Raw genomic sequence first — 14,097 nt, forward strand, 5'->3', positions numbered from 1 at the left:
CAACCTAAAAATGTTGAACGTTTGGAAATTGCTTGCTGTTTCTACTTTTGATTTATTTTCTGTATCAGAAGCAAATTTATCATGCATTGCATCTATGAAATACTTAGCTTTTTTATATAAATGAAAACAATTCATCTAAATTAAAAGCATTTTTATTAGTTTAACTTCTTACCTTAAGAGAGGAGATGGAAAGATACACAAAAATATATAGATACAAAAATCGTAGACACATACAAAAATCTATGTTCTTTTCATTGCTAACTATTCTGTTTCTAGTATTGTATCAAAGTAATTAAACAAAGATGCAAATGTCTGAAAACTTTCGTTTCTGGAAATACATCTTAAACCTTTTCCAGTGTACTATTTCCTACGTATAGAACTTGTAGACAGACATACACTTTGGGAGAGACGACGGCACGAATACTTACATATTTAAAAACATTTTCGTAACTATTGGACTAATTACAATGCTAATTCTTTTGAAATCAGAGCTATCATCCTCCAAATAGACAATAGAAATATTACTTTGTAGAGACATTAGGATTTTTTTGGAAGCAGGCAAGATGAAAAATTAGCAACCGCCTTCGCCGGGAATTGAACCACGGACCTCTGAATACCGGCCTAGTGTGCAGAACCACTATACCACGAAGGCACGCTAGGAAGGCAGGAGAAATACCTTACAACTCTAGCAAACATTTAACATGTATCCATCAACAGTACTATTGATTACATACTATCATAGGCTGCTATTTCAATATCAAGCATTCCAGCTAGAGTTCTTGCCCTACTAATCGCAGAGGTAGAAAAGTTTTGGCTTCATACAATCTAAACATTTCTTTGTAATAATATCAAATCAATTTACCCATTCTCATTATAATACTTCTATAATAAGGGATTTTTTCTTCTTAAAAAGTGTCTCGCAGAACTATTAGATTGAAATTTATTTTAAACCTAACAGCTTCAAAAGCTTTTACTGCCACTCTACGGAAACACTAATATCTCCAAATGGAAAAATTCATCTATACTATTAAACTCATCATCAAAGTAAATAGCAAAATTAACAACATTCGGGAAACAAAAAATCTTACAAAAGCCGTTATTGGTGTTGTCAAGTATATCTTTCACTAAAATCCATATTCGAAAACTCTGTCTCATTTTACCGTTCTGCATCCAACAAAATATCCAAATGTGTAATGGGATACCTAAACATTGGAGAAGTACATATGATCTCGCTGTTAAGAAACAATTAACACAAAGCCTTAAACAACCAAATCAGACATGATATTTATGAATTTGAAGAACAGAAAACGGACCAAAGTCTTAAACAGTCTCCTAGTGGAAGATAATTCCCTGTATCCCCTTTTAAGTAAATTAAGCAAAAAAACAAGCACCTATTCCTCCGCGTCATAGCATCACCGATCCTATTTACAATGGGTGTAAGATTTTTTTTTTTCAAATGGCGGGCATTTTCATATAACGGCATTGGCCACTACTAAGGCCAGAAGCGGTGATTGTGGAGCACCTGATAGGCGGCCACCGTTACCTCCTATGAAGAGACAGACAATTTTACACCCATGCCTTCTCCGAGATTCGAACCCTTTGGTATCGCAGTCAGGCTCCCCTAACCACTATACCGTCTGGGCGGCTGTAAGTAAGATCTTCAGCACAGTAAGTAAGATCTTCAGCACTGTAAGTAAGATCTTCAGCACTGTAAGTGTTGTTTCTGGTTTGTCTACAAAGCTGAGCATTTGCAGACGCCCCAGAAACAACATTTCAACATAATTCAATTCCTCAACTGATAATTTAACAAAGTATACTAAGAAAGCATTTGGCAGTTATATACACAGTTGGAACTCTCGCACCGCCAAATTTTCCTTTCATTTTCTCATCATTTTTAGCAAGAAGCATTATTAGCAAACTCAAAAGCTACAAAGCTGGTGGGCAGAATAATATCAAAGCTCTATATGCACCAGTGAACCAGTGAGTGTAACCTTAAGGATGTATTTGACATGAGTCTCTTTCTTTTGACGGACTTGTTTTTAGAATCAGGCTTGAAAGTAGGTCTTTTTGGAGACTCGTATGCATGCAAAGAGCTTTGTGTCCTCTATGTGAAGCGAGGAAGAGAAAGACCCAAAGTGCACTAGCTAGATTTCCCAGAGACTATCTACATCAATAGAAATACGTTTCCCGTTACAAGGTTTATCCTTTTTGCCTTACGTTCAGCTCTTCACAAGCCACTTCTTCGCAGTTTCATTTGTGCATAGCTTGCCTTAGAGCCAGGAATTGATTCTGGATGGTTTCAGAGCTGACAAGCTCGTGGACTTGATCTAATAACAGACTCACTTTTAAACTTCACTTGACCAAACACAGAAATAAATTTAATATTTCCGTAGAACTTGAGACCTTTCTGGAAAAAAATATAACAGTTTTCTTTTTCACAATAAAATTACATTATACAAAATATTAACTCGTTCCAACCTTACTTTATGCCTCTTCCATTATGAAAATATGCTTCAAAACTTGCTATCTATAGAGATAGCAAGATTGCTATCATGGAAATACGAATTCTAAGAAATATCCATGGTTTATAAGGCATAGGACGATACATATTGATATAAAAATCGAAATTTTCAGAATTTTATTTCCGAAATTACTCAACATTTTACTGTAATATTAAATATAATCAAAAGACTGTGAGTTCCAAGTCATGAAACACGACCACAAGAAAAACTCGCATTTCCAGCTCATACCCTTTTTTCTCCAATTAGTAACATTTTAAGGTTACACCTTCATCCACACACAAATTTTTAACGTTCTTCTCAAATCTTCCACTGCTAATTATAATACCTGACGTTCACTATCAGGAACGCAGTAAAGATGGCTACTTCCCAGAACTTTAAATTAGTGTATGGCGTTACAGAAGGCAAAATGAGAAAGAAATTTAAGCTTATATTTTTCACTAACTGATAAGCAAAGTTATTTTAACATCGATATGGAATTTTCGATATCGATAATTTGTTATTAAAAATCTTGGAATATTTATATCTTGAATCTCATTTTTTAAGTTGTTTGTGTCGAGTTATATTTTAAATATGAATTTAAATCAGGGAAATCAATCTTCCATCGTTTATATGGTCTCCACTTATACGATCATTCGAGATAGTGTGATGTAAAAGATATCGAAGAAAATAATGAAAAACCAGAGTATCTTAGATAATTAATGCAGCTAACGAATTAAAATTAACTGATCAGCTAAACATTAGACTTTGATCGATTAAACGACAGTGATAATTGATTTTTAATTGATAACACTTTTCTGAAAGATCCATCTTAGCTGTTGCACATTTATACCGGATGTAGATGAGGATAAAAGTACGCGCATAAATGAAAATATGGCAAGAAACCGATCATTATCCTTTACTGTGAGTGAAATTTTAATTATATATCTTCTAGTAACGTAAGAAGATTGATTTTCAGAGTACAATGTCGTGCAGTTACCTACTAACAAATTCATTCCTCGCTGGGTAATACATTTTAAGCTATGATACTGCTTGCTTTCTACATGAAAGTTAAAACAGAAAATCAGTTGTACGATAAGTTTAACTACATTTAATAAAGAGACTAAATAATCAGTGTCTTGCAAAAGATCTGTCAGATAAAAGATATTAAAAAGGGTTAAGAGAATTATAATATTTTCCTTAACCTTGCGCTTTTAGCGACCGTTTATTAAAGCATTAATTATTTTCTGCAGATAGTCCTGAGTATGTCGGTAAAAACTTCTGATGTTGTAAATTCATTTTTTTTTTTTTTTTTTTTTAAAGATGTGAAAAATGTTTAAGCAGGAGACGTGAAAAATGTACAGTGCCCTCGCCGGAACTCGAACCTGGACCTCTCCTTCGAATACGTGCCGATTGTGCTAACCACAAAGGCATGCAAAAAATAGGGAGAAAATACCTTATATACTCCCCCTTTTAAAGAGCGACTGGGTAATTATGGAATCCATTCGCCAAATCGTGGTGGTGAAGAATCATCATCCACCACCTTTTAGTTCGGGCGCTACTATCCAGTCATTAGGGATTTTTGATGCTCTAGACGTGAAAAATGTGCAGTGTCCTCGCCGGGACTCGAACCCGTACCTCTCGAATACACGCCGAGTGTGCTATTACACCACGAAGACATGTTGGAAGGAGAGAGAAAATAACTTATGATGTTTATTATGCATACAAAGCTATTTTATATTAGAGAATATTCTTTAATGCAGACGCATGGGACTGATATTCTGTTGAAAAATCATATTGATTCTGGATGGTTTCAGATCTGACAAGCTCGTGGACTTGATCTAATAACAGACTCACTTTTAAACTTCACTTGACCAAACACAGAAATAAATTTAATATTTCCGTAGAACTTAAGACCTTTCTGGAAAAAAATATAACAGTTTTCTTTTTCACAATAAAATTACATTATACAAAATATTAACTCGTTCCAACATTACTTTATGCCTCTTCCATTATGAGAATATGCTTCAACGTTTTATAACGTTTAGTTACATATGATTACCATCTACGATTTTTAAGAACTATGGCTTGGGCTATCGTTAAATCAATTCCTGTTAAATTTGGACTAAATTGTAAGTGAAAATATTTACCGTTTTATAAACTTAAAAAAATTTAAACACTTCATTAACTGAGGTATAATTGCTTGTGTAAATATTAGTAAAAAACTATAAATCATCAATGAAAAACTGATTTATAGTTGAAAAGAAACAGGTGTCATCTATTCATATTTGACACTTTTTCTCGCAAACGATATTGATTCATAAAAGTAAATGTAACTAATAACTAACTAGTAAAGTAATAACTTATAATATTAATAGATCCAAGGAAAGTTTTCCTAGTATCACATAAAGTGGTAGTGTTTTTTGATAAAAGAATAATTAAACTTAATGGACAGTTTTTAAAGCAAGGCAGTTGATTTAGAAAAGTCATCCTTAGAAACGAGTGATAAATATCAGCTTTTACAAAAGAACTATAACCAAAAAATCTTATATGAACACCACATGACTTCCTTGCACGGAATTTTAAAATATATGCATTTTTTCTTGCATTTCATTTAAACTTATTGGATTGAATTAAATCTACTTTGTCGATAGCGCATAAACCACAATAGAATAAATGCACTCTTTCAATTTCACTATATTTGTTTACCATAGCAACACTCTGACGCTAGGTTCACTTAACAGCGTTACATTTCTCATATTATAACTCAGAATGCACAAAATTTACATCATTTGAAGAATTATCTAATTGTTGCCACATGTTTTATTCAAATACTATAATAAATCTAAAACAATGTATAAAAGAAATTAAGCAAACAAAACAAAAAAGAAACAGTTTTTCACAGACGATTCAGTATTTCTCACTCAATTCATTCAGTTCTCACTTCCCGACAAGGCAAAAATACATAAAAACTCAAAATATCTATATTAAAAATTACGAAGTAAATCTTAAACACTTATTTACTCGAAAAAATTCCAGAATGGATTAAGCATGATTTAATTCGCAATAATAAAAGAAGGCGGTATTTTTGTTATTCCGAAGCTTACTTTCTCTAGATTGGCACAAATCCGCTTTCCTGCCAGATTTCAAATGTAAACAAACATGTCCGCCATCGCAAAAATGCTTAGGCTTAGCCGCACTTAAACAACTTTTAAATTGTTGATAACTCTTAAAATATTGCATGCAGATTTACTATAGGCATAAGAACCTTAACCGGAAGATAAGAACAACATAATTCAATCATTTTTAAAGCAAAAAATGCTCAATTTACAAACATATAAGAGTAAAGAAACTGAGATCACTAAGCCGGGTAACAGAAAGGATATATATATAAATATATTTATGTACGTTTGGTGCGGCCGATTGAAACCAAAATACGAGATGCACATCTACATGTTATAACAATCCTATATACAAAATTTCAACGTTCTGAGATTACTGGTTTTCAAGTTTTGTGAGATACTTACGTATGTAGATACGTACAGACGCCACGAAAAATTCTCTTCAGAATTCATTTTAAAGCAGTTTTATAATTTTTTGGGAGGAAAAGAGTCCTTTATTCTCTCCTTACGTACAGATGTCAAGCAAAAACATCGTTAAATTGCGTTCGAATGTGGTCAAAATGGATATTTTCGTTGAAATATGATGTCTGAAACTTTTCGCGATTACAGTACTTCCTTTTTACTTTGTACAAGGAAGTAATTAGTAACAAACGTTATATTCAGCGTGAGCGAGTTAGATAACTCTGTCTCGATTCATATTGAACTCCCATCTTTTCCTTATTGTTTTTTTAAAGGTGTGTATGTGAATTTAGATAAATTCGTACATGTAGTAAAATGATAAATAAATTTTTGGAAAGCATTTTCACAAGTGATTTTTATTCATCACATTTGCCACTAAGCAAACAAATGATGAACTGATTACGTAGTATTGTGTAGTTTTTACTTTATCTTTACTTTTACATTCTGATGACTTAATGTTTTAACATTACGATATATTTAGACAAGAATTTAGCCTGTATAATCGGTATTCAAAAATTAACTTTATGAAGAAGAAAAAACAATTTACCCATTGCATGCACTTTCTTTATATTTACATATAAATAATTGTAAATATAATTGTACTAAAAATTAATTACATTTAATACTTAGATGCATTTAATACTTGATATATCTTTTCTTTAATGACACTAAAAGAATGTATTAAACATAGCATTTTATAACTTGCTAAATGCCTTAAAATGTTGAAAGAGGTTAAGTACTTCTCTTATTCCCGATAGTTCAAGAAGCAACGGAGTTGCGGTTTTCCGTCTGTCTACAGGATAAGATTGCCTTGTTGCCCTCCTACATCGCATAGGCATTTCAACTGATCCTACTTACCTACTTTGAAATTTTGGAGAAGAAATGGACAACGACCACGTGCTCCGATGAGGAGCTCTTCGTGGTCTTGAAGAAGAATCGAGATTACTGGGAAGCAAGAACGCTCTTTAGGCAATGACTTCGGTCTTTTTTCTCTTAGTTCTATTGTTTTTAACCTTTGTTTATAAGATTTTACTTCTCTGTGACTTTTTGGCATAGCCATTGGAAATAATAATAATTAAAAAAATTACTACATCTACATAAGGTTAAAATACTTTATCTGTGTCTCTTCTCAATTACACTATACTGATCTATTGCGAATTATAACCAAAAGTATTATAAGTACATAAGGTTAAAATACTTTATATTCCATCTGTGTCTCTTCTCTATTTCGCTACACCGTTCTATTGTGAATTATAACTAAAAGTTATTGTCAATAATATTATGTATTTATCTTTTTTAAGTTCTCCTTTTTAATACATGAATTTTATTTTATCATTCGATAAATGAAAAAGGCTTACAAATAGATTACAAATAGAAAGATTATAGCTTACAAAATGAAATTATGCGCCTATAATCTAATTTCATTACGTTGACAAAAATATCAGTAAAAACCGTAATAGGTGGCGATAAATACTCAAGTTTATCGCCAAATCATAGAGATATTAATCTGCTTTTCCCTACTGCGAACATTGTATATAACTCGTCCTTTCCGATTTGTCTGAACTTTCTAACACTTTCTCTCATTCCAATGGAGAATTGCGGCAGGGAAGAGGGAAATGCTCCTTATCCTTCCAAAATCTCACCCTCTTCCTCCCCTCATGCACTTTTCATCCCTTTTTCTCTTGTGCTCTTGAGCTTCCTCTCATCCCTTCGTGTCGTTCCGGTCTCCTCCCACTCTTCTGCATCTCATTGTTTGAGTGTCGCAGTTACGGCAATGGTAGAAGGATACCATCGGTAACTTTTATCGCCCATTTTGGCTTCATTTTAATTTTCAATGACACTGTTTCTAAAGCGATTTATTTTTATTTTAAATGACATATTAACTTAAATGGTTGCGTAATCAGTATGTTTCACGAGTTCTTTTCACAAGTAATATAATTCCATTGTAAATAGACCGTTTTACTGAGAAAATAAATATCGCATATGCCCGAACGTAAGTTTATTTTTACTTTTTTTTTTAAATTTAAATACATATCTTTAAAATATCCTTTCGAAAACTATAGATTTTAATTTCGTCCTATAGAGATTAATGTTTCTGTATTAAGCAGAATTCGCAACTGGAATGCTCTACAAAAGAGGAAACAATTCAGTAATATTTGAGATTCTTAAGTTTGGAAATTCTATAAAAATGAGCAGATTCCTAAAACACGAAAGGAAATACGCATGCATAAGACGCGTTCCCTTGAAACTTCTTGAAAAATATACCAGATACAGCTTGTAAGTTTGGGTAATATTTACTTTTTACTGATATATTTCGAGTTTCTGTATAGGACGGTAATTTAAGATGTCGCACAATGCTATACTCTGTTAATACTGTTATTTTTATCGTTGTTTTTCATTTTTTTACTTTGGAAAATGTATTCACATGATTTTCGAGAATCTGCCAGAAGAGATGTTTGCACTGTTAAGAATCTATGTGTCTTCCCAGCTCAGCCAAGTTTCTGCTGCCGCTGTGCTATACTAATCTAACGTAGCGTCAGATCCAAGTCCACGAATTTTATCGTAGCCAAGAGGCAAGAGTTTAAACTGTCGTTGGCGAAGCGCTTGCCCACATCACGAGCAACAGTATAAATTTGGTAAGCTTTGTAAAAATTATGAAAGATCCCCCGGGGGGACGGATCCGAGTATTTTCCTTCCCCTTTGTCCTTTCCATCGACTTCTTTACAGGATGTTGAGCTCGACAGGATTTAAGAGGTAGAATCGATTAGACACTGTATGAGTACAAACATCTGTCCTTTCTTCGGGATTTAAACCAGGCACAGGGTTACGAAAGGTGGCTTCCTAACCTCCATATTCAGAGATCTGCCATCAGTGTTCTAAGATTTAAATGCAGATTTTTGGTGGTAGTTAACTATATTTACTTTTTTAATCTACATTTATACGCTTCTGACCTGTTTCTGCAGCAAATAATAGCTTATTTTAAAGTAACTAAAATGAACAAAACAAATGCGTAGAGGTGTCTCCAAAATATTCGATAACCATACGATATTTTTAATCTCTTTTTTTTATATATGTTAATAATCGATTCGATTTCAAGAAAAAAATTAAATGAAATTATTCTTTCAAAATATGGCTACTAAGTTATAGGAAATAGCATAGTTTAATTACTACATAAGGCTGCTGATTTATTTGTTGATTTACTTTTTTTCTGAGTAAGAAAAATTAGATCTATAACCACTGTAAATTTATATTAAAATTGCATCATTTCATTTTAACTAACAATTAATAGTTTTAATCTTTCCTTTTTGCCTCGTTCCGTCATGTTATTACTCAATCCGAAGATTTATGTAGATTTTATTTGGCAAAAAGAGTAGATCAAATTGAGGGGAAGAATCGTAACCACTCAGCTCTCAGTAGGGACGTTTTGCTGTTACTATGGCCGCCTATTTGGCTGGCACATGAAGCCGCTGTTAGATTAAGAATAATCACTTGGTTGGTTTTAATGAAGGTTATCTAATCGGTATGTGACAATTACGCACACGGCAAATTCGCACAAATCATCCTTGAGGGTACAAGAAATTTTCCACCAGGTGTATGAATGAAAAAATATCGGTACCTAGAGCCATCAAATTTTGAATAACGTACTCATCCATCCGAACATGTGCTCCTGAAAATTGAATTTTGAATTTCGAATTTGTTTACTATCTATTTCACATTTGAAAAACTTTAACGAATTTTCGATTATCAAACTCAATGATTTTAAAGCAGGCAGTAGCAACACCGTACGAAATAAAGCATTCTTCTCTCGCGAGGCTTCTAAAGGCATGCTGTTTATAAATACTTTGTGATTTTGCTGTTGAATCGAATTTTATGTAGCGTCAAGAACTTGATATTTAGTAAATAAACACACAAAACTTTAATATTAAAAAGACAAAGAAAAAAATTATAAAGCTATCTTGATAAGAAAACTGATGAACTGAGAAAAGACTGAAAAAAAAAATAAACAAACACAGAAAAATGTATGCCAACACTTAGCGCTGCATCGGGAAAACCAAACATATACCAGTTTTTAAATTTTTGGAATTTTGGTGGTAAATTGTAAATAGCGTAAGTGCAAAGAAAATTATGCTTAATAATAAAGTTAAAAAGACAAAAAAAAAAAAAAAAAAAAAAAAAAAAAAGGGGGGGGATGTTATCAGGAATGTGAGTAACAGCAGACTTGTGGACTGCGAGGTCAACGTAAAAAAACTTAACAAATCGTTTTGGTCGACCGTTAAAATTTAAAACTCTTCAGTTTCCTCCCCCACCCAGGAAAAAAGTTCTTTTTAGAACACTTACATAAAATTAATTTCATCCTTATTGAAACATCTTAATGCAAATCCTGCAAAGTCTATAACTACAATCTGCAATGTAATTCTGTAATCCGTTTCATGTTAATGGAAGTTCTAAAAAGTATACTTTGAATAAATTTAAAGTAAAATTGAAACTTCTGTTTGAAATATTTTAATATTTGAAATATAAAAAAGTATCAAATACATTATTAAGGATATCGAAATAAGTGTGCAAAATTCTACTCTCAAAAATCAGTTATAAAGATGCTTTAAAATGTGTTCAGCATCATTCTTTACGCGTTAACACATCCATAAAAAATACATTTCGTTGAAAATCTATATTTCTGCAGTTCAGGAGCTTAAAATTTTATAAAAGATAATAATCTAAGTCTTTCTAATAAGTTACTAATAATTTAATCAAGGTGATGAGGTTTTGTGAAAAAATGCCACTAAACTATAAAAACTCCTGTCACCCAATGAGCAATGAATGTTTATCATGAGAAAATTTAACTAGACTGTATATTAACAATAGCTTTGAGTGGAAAGATTTTTGTATATTCCGGCCAACAACGGAATAGATTTATGTTTGTATTATTTTAATTCGAACTCAGAAACCGTGAGTAAAATAAAATTAAGTTAATAGTTCCTATTCTTATATGTTTGTTGTTTTTGCAATCACATTATGCTCCCCAGGAAAAATTCGTCACCACAGTTATGGTAACTTTTTAGAGTAAATGTTTGGTAGTCATTTAGTTAGAAAGCTCTCCTCTCAAAGGCTATAAAATCTCGGTCCGATTACATTACTGTATTGATACGTAAATGAAATAAAATAGTTATTTGTATGCAACATGTAATGATCTTAAATGTAACAAATTATTTCTCAACGTGGCTTTTTTGAAAGTAAAATTTTCAATTTTGGTTAAAGAAAGTACACATATTTTTAAATGATAAATAAATAAATTCTGAAAGCTTCCAGATTTTACATTAAACCCAAAGGGGCGTTTTCTTCTATTTACACATACATACACGTTTCGAGAGCATTTGGGCTAAAAATATTTAAAAACAGCATATCTTTAGAATTTCCGATAAATGGTGTGCTGGAGATAAAAATATTTTATTCCTCATAGTGTGTTGCCACTACTCGCTTTGAAATCTCCGAGTTTCTTAGTTAAAAATTCGTTGAACTTTAAAAAATATGAAATAGGTATTAAAACAAATTTCGAAATTCAAGATTCGGGCTTCCAGGTGCCCATATTCGGGTGAAGGACTACGTTATTCAAGATTTGATGGCTCTAGGTACCGTTTTTTTTACACAATGCGATGCAGATTCTTCATTATTTAATTTCCTAAAATATAATACAGGGAGATAATATCTGGTGGCAACAATCTCAAAAGTGATTCAGCGTTTATAGTGATTCGACGCAAAATGTTGTTTCGAGACGAATGGTCCTTTTGGGTTAACGACCACTTAGACTAAATAACTGGAATAATAATAAAGGTAATTAGAAGACCTGTATGCAGTTTATTCAAAGCTTCTTGATTTGAAATCAAATCTAAGCGAAGGTCGATTATTAATTATCAAGGACTTTGAAACAGGTTCCTTTTTCTTTCTTTTTTTTTTCCTATAGTGCTTTGCTACTGTACATTTTTCGTTCGTTGTTGCTGAAGTTTTATCTCTGGTTTCTTATTTTGATTTCTTCTGTGTAATTTTTCTTGCTTCTGATACATAAAACTTAATATTTAATTTCTTAGATAAATTAATAATACATAAATAACAATAGTAAAACCTTGACCTTATTTGTATACCTTTTACCGTGTTTGTTTGTGTTTTGACTCAATAAACCTTGACCTTGTTTGTATTTTACTCTAGGAGAATTAAATTCTGAAGGATGATAAAAAAAAAAAAAGAAATGTATCTTTTTTCTCTCTATGTTCTTCAAATTAATCGTAAGCAAAAGTGAAGTATTACGTAATACTGACCATCTAGAATATTTACCTTGAACTCGTTCTGTAAATGAAAATAAATTTGTGAAACAGGAACAACGGAATTTCTTTTTCTTTCTAAGAACTTTTATTTTGAGTACTTTAATAGAAGATCCAGGAATGAATACATGCAATTCAGCTAACAACCGGGATTTCTTCTAAAACTAATAAAAAAATAAAATAAGCAAAATATACCTAAAAAAGACGATATTGGGATGCAGAAAAAGGAATAAACATTTGAATGATTACTTTATGCTTTGCCTTTAATTTTTTTTTAAATAATTTAGAATAAAAATATTTTTAAAGTTATTTAAAATCGTACATTATAAAAGTATATAAAAATATTAAAATCATCTTAGGTTTGTACGTAGGTATTTTTAGATCATGTTTTAAAACTTTATTTCAAAAGTGAGATACTTAACAACGAATTTTTAGTAATAACCTACGATTGATACTTATTAGGAAAATTTCATGCATGTATATTCAGCAAAATAATAAAAAAATTGATAATTAATTTACCAGTTTATTAATTACTAACGGAAGTACCCGATGCCAGTTAAGTTAGATTGAGAGCAATGTATCTAACAACGATACGGCTGTAATCCTCCTCTAATAACGATGCAAAAAATACGATTTATAGTCATACATTTTTCAGTCTGATGCGATACGGAACCCACACAAAAAATTTCGATAGAAAAATGAACTAATTCTCTCTCATTATATCAGCAACAATAGGCACGCAGTTTTTAATAGTTTTCGTCTTCTAATCAGTTGGTCGTAGAAGCTCAAGCTCCATCCAATATTACACTTATATACAATTTTAGCTAATTAATTGTTGCAAAAAATGGATCATAATTGATCAGAATTCAATAACGCAAATAAACACACAAACAGGAATTCTACTTTATATATATAAATTTTGTAAAACTTACAAATTTTTGATTAACAAACTCTACCATTTGAAAGCGAGCAGTAGCACACTTTTCGAAATAAAGCATTTTTATGTCCAACGCGAGAGACTGTTGCCACTCGGAAAAATGAGCGCGAAAAATTAGTGTTTTCTGAGTTTTAAATTAATATCTCTGCTTATTAAAGTCGTGCGAAGATGGGAACAGTTGAAATGGCTTCCCGCACATTTTTTGGAATCAGGAATAATGCATTTAATGTTTGGCAATGCTATTTTTATTTCATTGTAAAACTTAGAAATTTTTTATTAACAAACTCTACGATTTGAAAGTGAGCAGTGGCACACTTCTCGAAATAAAGCAGATTTTTATCTCCAGCTATCGAAACTGTTGCCATTCAAAAAAGTGAGGACGAAAATTAGCGTTTTCAGAGTTTTTAATTAATATCTCTGACTTTAGCTAATTTTCTTCTTTGAAAAAAGTGGACCTCGACCTTTCCTGCGACCCAGAAAAGAATTCTAGAAAGTTTGGTGATGATATCTATAGTAGTGACTGAGTTAACCGCGAACAAACGTACAAATACACATTTTTTATATATATATGTATTTAATACCTTACCATTTTTACACTGAAAACAAAGATAACAATATCAGATGTCCAGTGATTTTTCTTAATTAATGCTTTTTGAAAAAACATTCTAATGATTATATGTTTCTGTCATTACTAATTCAATAATATTAATTAATTATCTAATCTGATTCGCTATAAAAATTGCTTAATGAACTCTTAATTGAATAAC

The 14,097-nt window shown here is 31.7% G+C and overlaps 1 long non-coding RNA gene across 1 annotated transcript in view; it reads left to right on the forward strand.

The window, feature by feature from the left end:
• Positions 1–7,136, forward strand: part of LOC146996255 (uncharacterized) — a 57,813-nt gene extending 50,677 nt beyond the window's left edge. Inside the window, exon 3 of the long non-coding RNA XR_015041875.1 lies at positions 6,838–7,136. This is a non-coding gene — a long non-coding RNA (uncharacterized LOC146996255). The remainder of the gene's footprint in view (positions 1–6,837) is intronic.
• Positions 7,137–14,097: the final 6,961 nt, after the last annotated feature.

The sequence above is a fragment of the Stegodyphus dumicola genome, chromosome 7, assembly GCF_044657685.1.
Source record: "Stegodyphus dumicola isolate Sdum_Otavi_A_Nest chromosome 7, ASM4465768v1".
NCBI classification, from domain to species: Eukaryota; Metazoa; Arthropoda; class Arachnida; order Araneae; family Eresidae; genus Stegodyphus; species Stegodyphus dumicola.